The sequence below is a fragment of the Mustela nigripes genome, chromosome 5, assembly GCF_022355385.1.
Source record: "Mustela nigripes isolate SB6536 chromosome 5, MUSNIG.SB6536, whole genome shotgun sequence".
Classification (NCBI taxonomy): domain Eukaryota; kingdom Metazoa; phylum Chordata; class Mammalia; order Carnivora; family Mustelidae; genus Mustela; species Mustela nigripes.
Window position 1 is genome coordinate 139,095,984 of NC_081561.1, and position 9,405 is coordinate 139,105,388.

Sequence of the window (9,405 nt, forward strand, 5' to 3'; positions counted from 1 at the left end):
CTTCTCTTCTGAGAAAGCTTAACTCATATGGTCCCCACCGCTCACAGAGTCCCTGAAGCCAGTCATTCTCTCCCTTCATGAAAGCCCTCTGTCCATTGCTTACCTCTGCAAAAATCCTCAGCACACTGTATTAAAGACATTTATTTTCATGCTCCTGGAGGGCAGGGATGTTGTCTAATTCATTTATCTTTCCAACACTCAGTACTTAGCACATGATAGATACTCTTAAAAAATTTATATATATTACATAGACATATTTTTTAAAAGACTAAATGATGGAATGAACAAATAAATGAATATTGACACTTTTTTTTCTTCTCTATCCTCAACTGTGTGAATTCAGTAACACTTATCTGCCTATAGAATCTGACAACAGGCATTTGAGAGATATAGTTATATATATATATAAATATCTATATTTATAAATATATAGATATTTATATTTATTTATATAGTATATATAATATATATAAATATACATTTATAAATATATATAATTTATATATAGAGAGAGAGAGAGGTATGTCTGTTCTTGAATTTCACAATCAACTTCATTATGATAAGGTTATACTTTACATATAAAAGCATCTTAACATGTGTATGTGAATACACACTTTATAGTGAGATTTGAAGATCCCATCACTGTAGTAAATAATCTCAGCATTTCTTTAAGTGAATTAAAAGAAAATTTCCTTATACTGGTTTTATTTATCTTCCCTAGGTTAAAACTTCAGCCTCTGCATCATGGAAGCAGAATATTAGAAACATCTTTGGTAACTGACTAGTGACTAAATTAACACAAAACAGTTGGCTTACCAATCAGCATGTCCAGGTTACAAATAAATAATTTTTTTGGAGAAAATATTAAGTCTATCACAGTGACTTTCAAAGTCTTTATTCTCCCCCTCCCCCCTTAAAGCTTCAAATTGTATATTTTTGTGAGTCACCTTGAAATAGTCTAAATAAAATGCGATTGCACTGTTTTGAATAACACAATGCCTGGCACAAAGGAGACATCTGATAAATATCTGTTATCATTGACTAACTCATCCCTGCTTGATTATATAATCCCTGAGAGCAGAAAGTATGTCTTATTAACAGTGCAACCCCATAGAGTCAACCACTTTGCTCAGTGTTCGCTGAATAAGTGGGTGCTCATGGGCATTTGAAATTGGGCAAGACAGACACATTCTTCAAATGGTATTTGTGTTGGTTCCACTACCTTAAGAATCGAGTTCATTGGTCTCTGTAGGTACCAGTCATTATTAAATTGAGCCCTCTACTTGACTATTACAGGTACAAATCAAGTCCATGCGCACAAACGCTAGCTTCCATCTGGCACTAGAGACCTAAATGTGAAATCCGACGTATTGTCTAAGGAGAAGTCAGCCTCAAAATCAGGGAATAGAAACAGTGATCCATAAATGTTGTTTCTTCATCTGCAACAGCGATGAGTCACAAATAAGAAAGTAAAGAGTATTATCGCCTTTAACTATTTCAGATCACCATCTGCAAAAAGAACACAGCAGAATGGAAATTGCTTTTATAAAGTATTCAATACAATTTAAACATCTCATGATATGCAATGGGGCTTTCCGAGATGTGCCAGATGCTATTAAATACAGCATGCTCTATGGGAAAATCATGCAAAACACATTCAACCAATTGAATTATATTGCAGGGCATAAAGGGCTGAATACATAAACAAGTGCCCATTACCTTGGTCTTTGGGCATTTTTTTATTGTAGTTTTCAGATATAGGACATGAAAAATAAGAACGAATTTAATGCCTGTATTTTTCAATCACTGATACACTTCCAAAGCATCAGAGTTATAACACAGCATGTACCCATTTTGCATTAGAAAGAATAAGATTTGCTATTACATTTACAGTGTTGTTGCTTAATTCGGTAACCTTTAGAATTGTTTACCAAAGAAGCCATGATGGGAAAAAAGCACAATGGCTACAAATAAAGGGACCTCTTCATTTAAAAAAAATTTTTTTTTTTAAAGATTTTATTTATTTACTTGACAGAGAGAAATCACAAGTAGACAGAGAGGCAGGCAGAGAGAGAGAGAGAGAGAGAAGGAAGCAGGCTCCCTGCCGAGCAGAGAGCCCGATGCGGGACTCGATCCCAGGACCCTGAGATCATGACCTGAGCTGAAGGCAGTGGCTTAACCCACTGAGCCACCCAGGCACCCCTAAAAAAAATTTTTTTAAGATTTTATTTATTTGAGGGAGAGAGAGAGAGAGAGAGAGAGAGAGTGTGTGTGTGTGTGTGTGTGTGTGTGTATGTGCACAAGCAGGGGGAGCAGCAGAGTGAGAGGGAGAAGCAGACTCCCACTGAACAGAGACCCCAATGTGGGGCTTGATCTCAGGACCCTGAGATCATGACCTGAGCCAAAGGCAGACGCCCAACCAACTGAGTTTCCCAGGCATCCTTCATTTGTTAAATACTGATTAAATTTGGAAAAGTCCTTTTAATCCCAATGCAACATTTAAAACTTGCAAAACTTTTTTATTTTTCAGGAATTTTTCTCCTTTTTAATATTATCCTCTTAAAAAAAAAAAAAGACTTTACCAATAAGATTCTTTAAGGTATGTATAGGTAAGGCAAGTATTATTTAATAGACAAATTGTTAACACAAGGAAACCAAGGTTCCAAGGCATTGAGTGCTTTACCCAAGGGCACCAAGGAAGGAAACCCCACACCCTAGAGCTCCACATCAATCTTTCTTCCATATCCCATGTCCTTTCACACCTACCAAGCCTGCCTAGGGGAGGAGGCAGGGGCTAGACAGGATCCCCCAGGTCCCCTGGCTCTGAGTACATCTCTTTTATATGTCATTCACTTGAAAAGTAAATCTCTCTGGAGACAAACCATAAGTGACTCTTAATCTTACAAAACAAGCTGAGGGTTGCTGGGGGGAGGGGGTTTGGGAGAAGGGGGGTGGGGTTATGGACATTGGGGAGGGTATTTGCTTTGGTGAGTGCTGTGAAGTGTGTAAACCTGGCAATTCACAGACCTGTACCCCTGGGGATAAAAATACATGTTTATAAAAAATAAAAAATTAAAAAAAAAAAAAAACTGTTAGTCTCCTTAAACTTAAAAACAAAAACAAAAACAAAAAACTTACACTAGACTACATCACTGTGAAAAGCTACCTTAGGGTTAAGAATGTAGAACAGGAGAGTCATGTCCCAAAATGGTACAGCTGGGAGGCAAAATCCAAAATCTAGTATCCTGGACCATGACCCAAGTATGAGAACAAGAGCTGAAACAACACACCAAATTAGAGTTCAGTGCATTGTCTGTCAAGAGGACTTATTCCCAGAACTGACTGCCATGGTGCCCCCTCAACAGGGGTCTGCTCTTCAGCCTGGCCTACATTTTCCTACCTCATGGGAAAATGTTTTTGCTCAGTCCTCTGTCGATCCAACAAAACTAATTTGCTTCAAGTGGGTTTGGAAGCCAACAAACAGAGCTGTTGGTACTTTTTTTGTAGAAATGAATGGGAGATTATTTTTCAAAGTTGTAAACATTTGTGTTTAAGACCTGGCCTCGCAGACACAGAGTTGAGTAAAAGCAGTGTTTAAAATGGAACAACCCTTTGGTGACATAGCAAACACAGAGATATTGGCCAGAAAGCCTGCTCAATGGTAATTATATATTTTATTCATATACCATAAATCATCTTTCTTGTGGTTAGGAAACCACCAGAAAGAGAAGAAACACTGAGTGTGAGGCATGTGATGGCAGCAGAGGCAGCAATGTTGATGAGATGAATTTACAGGGGTGATTAGTTATAGAAACATCAGCGACAATGACAGGTTTAGAACCAGGTGGGACTGCTAGCCAATATAATGATGCCAAGGCAGTGAATTTGTTGGGGGAGGAAATAGTGTCTTCATGGGACATGAGCACCAAAGTGGCACCATTGAAGTTGTGGTGTGAGACTGGAAAGTAAAAAGGGTACAGGTGCTCACCACACAATAAGAGTGTGATTCACAGCCTAGGAGGATAAGAGATAGCCTGGAAAACCTCAAGGTGAGTCAAAAAGATGGTCAAGATGGTTCAGAACTTGGACTCCAAAGTCATCTGTAAAGTAGGAATAACAGTGCCACTACCCAAGGTTGTAGTAATCATTGACTATGCTAATATATGGAAAGCACTTGGAGGAATATCTGGTGGATATTTTGTACTCAAGAAAAATATATTAGTGATAATAATTATGGCAAAAGCAGTAACATAATAATAATAAACAGATGTTCTCACTTGGGGAAGAAGAGAAAAGAAAAAGAGTAAAAGAAGAAAAAAGAAACCAAAAAGGGGAGAACCTGTAAAATGAGTTGTCATCAGAACCAAGAGCAGAGAGGACTGTAAACTGGAGAGGTTAACAATATCCGGTACTAGAGCAAGGTCAGGGAAAGTCATACCCGAGAAAAGATCCAGCTAGAGAAAGTTGAGTTTATTAATGGCCTTCCAGAAGGAAGTTACCAAAGAATATTGGTGGCAAAGCCAATGTTGAAGGGATAGAACAATGAGTTACAGGATAAGAAACAGGAAGAGTTGACCATTCATTCAAGAATTTAGTGACAAAAGAGAATTAAGAGAGTTACTAAATGGATAGCAGAGTATAGGAAAGATTTAAGACTGGGAAATCTTAATATACCAGAAGACGGAAAACAGACCCTGGCAAGAGAGAAGATGAGGGAAAAAATTAAAAGTGCAGGAAACTGCTAGTGCCAAACGGATGAGGAGGCAGAAGGGATTCCACCCCACAGCTCAGGTAGAGGAGCATGGAAGAGTGAAGGGCAGTTTCTTCCCTCCACCAGGAAAGGACAGGAGAACGGACACACAAGTGCTAGGGTGGAACAGTGTGGAGAGTGCCGAATCTAAATGGGAACATTCTTCCCACTAAGTTGAGTCAAGGCCATTTTCCATGGAATCTTGAGGGGTATTGGGCTGAGAGTTTGAGCAAAAGCATTTAACTAAGGAAAAAGAACACTCCCAGTTTCTGTATGATGTATCAAATGAACTGATGAACACATAGGAGATTCAATCGAAATATTTTTGTGACACTCTTCAGCGACTCTTGATTGCACTGAAACATGGAGTAGAGAGAAAGCCTGGAAAGCAAGGCATGGCTGAAAGTCCAGGGCACAGATGCATGGTTTAGATGCCTGACCAAGTCACCTAGCAGAACTGTGGAGCCAGAAGAAACTTCAGGGGCCAGTAGAGCAGAGGTAGCGCAGGACTGAAGGTTATGTTAAGAGTAAAATACACAAAAGCAGTATTTAGAGAATGAATGATTAGGAGAATGGTTCTGGCTGGGCAGAGAGGTAGGGGCAGGACTGCAGAACCTGAGACCCTAGAAGTCAAACTATCCATCTCTTGGCTTGGGAGATAAGCCAGAGAGTAGAGGATGCCAAGGAGTTCTCAGGGGTGTTAGGTTTCTTCCAAGGAAAACTCACTAATTCTTTTCCTATTTATGATTTTTTTTTTCTTTATCAGGTGCCATGCTAGAATTTAAATCCAGTTCTGTAGAATATCAAAGGCCAAACTTTTTATCTTTCTTTTCTTTTTTATAGTAGCCATTCTAAAGGTATGAGGTGCTCTCTCATTGTGGTTTTGATTTGCATTTCCCTGGTGATTAAGGATATGAGCATCTTTTAACATACCCATTGGCCATCTATATGACTTCTTTGAAAGAATGTCTGTTTAGACCTTCTGCCCATTTTAATCATATTATTTTTGTTGTTGGTTATTGAGTTATATGCATTCACTACATATTTTGGTTATTAACCCTTCATCAGACATATGATTTGCAAATATTTTCTACCAACCCATAAGTTGCCTTTTTATTTTGTTGATAGTTTCCTTTGCTGGGCAGAAGCTTTTTACTTTGATGTAGTCCCACATGTTGATTTTTGCCTTTGTTGCTTTTACTCTTCGTGACAGATAAAAAAAATCATCACCAAGACCTATGTCAAAAGGTTACTGCCTATGTTTGTTGGTTTTTTTTTTTTTTTTCCTAAAAGTTTTATGGTTTCAGGCCTTACATAAGATTTGTTTCTTCCCTTCAGTTTTCATTCCAGGAATGAAAACTTAAAAGTATAAAGGATCAGGTCATAAAAGACAATCCCTACATTTTGTCACTTGTTTCTGTATTATTACCAGTATCGTATTACCAGTATCTGTATTATTACCAGTATCCCTTTATCGTCATTTTAAAGGCAATCTTTGAAGAGGAAAGAGAGATTCACAGGTCCAGAGCCTGCCTTCAACTGGTACCACAGTAAAGAGTAGGCTCATTTGTGCTGGCTGGTTTACTCTCAACAACAAAACAACTCTTGTCCAGGACTTTCTGAAATAAGAAACCAAACACACTGTTCCTGAGCTTGCCAAATTTGGTACTTCTATGACTTTGAAATACTTGTGCTTTAGCCTGAAATGCTCTTCCTACTCTGGTCTGCTTAGAAAATTCTAACTTATCCTTCAAGTTCCAGTTTAAGAATTACTTGTTCTGTGAAGCTCCTACTTGATATCTCCGAGATATCAAGTATCACAGAGACAGGGATGTTTTAAATAGTCCACAACATGTGCCCCTTCTCTTGCTAGGCCTTGTTCTCTCCCTGCATACCATCCACCATTAAAGTCAGGATAATAAACTTTAGTTTCCCTAGCAAGAATGAATGTATGTCAAAGAAGATGTCCTTTCCAGGGAGAAGAGGAAATGGAAATTCTGAACTTCCCAGCCCACTAGAAGATAGAAAGAAAAAGAAAAACTGGAGGAAGACAGGTAACAATTGGTAAGATATATATGTCATGGCTTCTCACCTATGAGGTGGGGTTGGAGGCTTAGGTTGAGAAGAAAGCTTAAAGATATGCATTTTGTGTTCCAGTTTCTATTTGAGATAAAAACAAAAGAGGAAATGCTGGGTGTGGTGGTCCAGTAGCTATGTGGGATATCTGCATTGGGTAAAAATGGTTCCATGCTGGGGTAAAGAAAGAGAGCCTGAATTATCACTATCAGGTTTCCCTCTACCTCTGTGTGATAGAAGAAGCTCCCACCTGCCTTGTCAGGAAATGGAAGGTAGATAATGGTGCTTGTTAGCCAGGTGGGGAGATAGGGAAATGGTAATGTGGGAAAGTGGTGGGAAAAGTCACCACATAACAAAGGCCTGGGAGAAGTGCTTACCTCATGGAGCATCTGAAGAGCCGGGGAGCACTGAAGAGAAGTCCTGTCATTGGAGGAAGACCAGCAGGCCAAAATAACCTAGACCAGCAGACATGCTTATGAGGCACTTCTCTTCTCCACAACTACAAGACCACCAGCAAGTCAACCTCTCATCATCATATGCTCATGCCATTTTAGAATGGGTAGAAATGCAGGGAAGAAAACAAAAGGATTAAGCATATATCTGAAAGAAATTAAATTACTTGTAAGAGATTATTAATACTAGGAGAAAGTGAGATAATTTACTTAGTAGTATTTAGCATTTAATTTATTATTTAATTTAGTAACTAAATTAGCTAGCTAAACTGAGATAACTAGCTAGTTAGAGCCCAATACACACAGAGACACACAGACACAAACACAGGTTGAGTTGGATGGGGACCTTATTAGTCAGGGTTCTCCAGAGAAACAGAACCAACAAGATAGATGATAGACAGATAGACAGATGATAGATAGATGATGATAGATAGATAGATAGATAGATAGATAGATAAAAGAGGAGATTTATTGTAGGAATGGGCTTACACAATTATGGAAGTCAAGAAGTCCCACACCCTGCCGTCTGCAAGCTGGAGGACCAGAAACACTGTTGCAGTGATTCACTCCCAGGCCACAAGGCTGAGAACCAAGGACCAATAGGTAAGTCCTGTTCTGAGTCTGAAAACCTGAGAATGAGGAGCCCTGATGTACAAGGGCAGGAGAAAATGATCATCTCAGCTCAAGCAGAAAGAGTAAATTCTCCCTTCCTCTGCATTTTTGTTCTAATCTGGCCCTTAAAGGATTGGATGACACCTACCCACATTGGAGGGGACTTTGTGCTTTACTCAGTTCACCAGTTCAAATGTTAATCTCAACAGAAACATCCTCACAGACACACCCAGAAATAACCTTTTACCAGTTCTGGGAATCCCAAGCCCAGTAGAATTGACACATAAAATTAACTACCACAGGGACTTACAAAAAAGACCATGATAAAACACAGAGATGCTAAGTTTCTCCTCTTGAGTTATTTGTAAATTTGTGGTCCTGCCATGGAAGGCTCACACTGTATTGTAATTATGGATCAATGTACTTCCCACATTAAACTGAGGTTTTGAGAGTTATATTCAACTTCTAATTCTAAAACAATCTTTGGCATAAAATAGGCTCCTGATAAACACTTGCAAAATGAAGGAATAGAAAAATAAATGTTGGAGGGCTCCTGGGTGACTCACTCAGTTGGGTGTCTGACTCTTGGTTTTGGCTCAGGTCATGATCTCAAGGTTATGAGAGCAAGTCCCACGTCAGGCTCCATACTCAGCATGGAGTCTGCTTGAGATTTTCTGTCTCCCTCCTCCTCTGCCCCTCCCCCCACTCATGCTTTTTAAATAAATAGAAAGATTAATCAATTAATTAATTAATTAAATCTTTACAAAAGAAAAAAGAAAGGTTGGTGAGAATGACCACTGAGCATTCTCCACACACCCAACAGCAAAATAAACTCAAGAATCCTCCCCAGAAATCTACCTCTTGCTCTCAGTTTTTGATGAGCTTTATTTGTAAGTTTTCTTAGTCTCTGTTCTGCTTTATGTATTCTTCCTTTCTTGCTCCACCAAAGCTTCAAGGAGAAAGGTAAATAAGAAAGCTGGCCTTTAGAGCTCTTTAAAAATAGTTTTTAGTATATGTACTGCTGAAGGGAGCACCTTTAAAAATATTTTGAGCAACACCTCTCCATCTCTGTAGGCTTTGGTGTTGTGGTACATGCCAGAAGAGTTTGAAACTCAATTAACTGCAAGTTATACATTCATATATCTATTTTGATCAACATATATATATTTATACAGAGAGATATGTAGATATACACATATACAGGTTGAAAAAAAAGATAGGGCAGGTACAAGTGAGTCTGCCTGCAACCCAATAAGCTATTTCACCAAATTTTCTCTCCAGCCTTGCTCCATAATAAAAAACAATAAGAAAGACTGCTGAGTGGTCTTTAAAATTGAATTATTCTTTGCAACCACTGATGGGAGTGCCAAGGAGGATCTTGACAAAACTCTGCTATAAGGAATCTTGTAAAATATGGCAAGGATCTCTGCAGGAATTGGAACTGGAATCAAAAGGAAGGAAAATATGACCCACATGAATCAGTCTGTTTGTTGATTGCTCAGCACCATTCCCTGT

The 9,405-nt window shown here is 38.7% G+C and overlaps 1 long non-coding RNA gene across 1 annotated transcript; it reads right to left on the reverse strand.

Annotated features, from left to right (window-relative positions):
* Positions 1-525: 525 nt before the first annotated feature.
* On the reverse strand, positions 526-7,953 carry LOC132017513 (uncharacterized). The gene is made up of 3 exons (XR_009404303.1): positions 7,768-7,953; positions 7,204-7,281; positions 526-1,509 (listed from the first exon to the last, which is right to left on the reverse strand). It is a non-coding gene; the product is annotated as an uncharacterized LOC132017513 (long non-coding RNA).
* Between the last annotated feature and the right edge of the window lie 1,452 nt (positions 7,954-9,405).